The following is a 705-nucleotide window of genomic DNA, read 5'->3' on the forward strand; positions in this document are numbered from 1 at the left end:
AATGTGGGAAGACATAACTTGAGTTAGAAACAACAGAATAATCAGCTGTTAAGTCAATTTATTTAAGGAATAAATTTACAGTTCAAAACAAGGATATACAGTGGTACAAGCCAAGTAGTACAAACATGTTACCTGAATAGGAGAAGACATAACCTGATTTCCACCTCAACACTTTGTAGAATGAGGATGGCCCACAAAGTTTATCACCTTAACTTCTGTTTATCTGTCTATCTTTTACTGTGAACCAGGTGGTGCTGGAAGGGATGACAGCAGATAATCTGGCTACAAAAGTGTGCATTTTGTGAATTGATTGCTGCTGTACAGAATGGTTGGATGGTGTCAGGGTGTGTGTTGTTTCAGACAGGGAGTAATGAGGAAGTAATTTATGTTATACAGTATGTTTAATAATGACAAAAGACACGTAGCATGTGTATGTGTTACACCCCTAAATGTGGGAAGACATAACTTGAGTTAGAAACAACAGAATAATCAGCTGTTAAGTCAATTTATTTAAGGAATAAATTTACAGTTCAAAACAAGGATATACAGTGGTACAAGCCAAGTAGTACAAACATGTTACCTGAATAGGAGAAGACATAACCTGATTTCCACCTCAACACTTTGTAGAATGAGGATGGCCCACAAAGTTTATCACCTTAACTTCTGTTTATCTGTCTATCTTTTACTGTGAACCAGGTGGTGCTG

The sequence above is a fragment of the Micropterus dolomieu genome, linkage group LG14 (genome assembly GCF_021292245.1).
Source record: "Micropterus dolomieu isolate WLL.071019.BEF.003 ecotype Adirondacks linkage group LG14, ASM2129224v1, whole genome shotgun sequence".
In the NCBI taxonomy this organism is placed as follows: Eukaryota; Metazoa; Chordata; class Actinopteri; order Centrarchiformes; family Centrarchidae; genus Micropterus; species Micropterus dolomieu.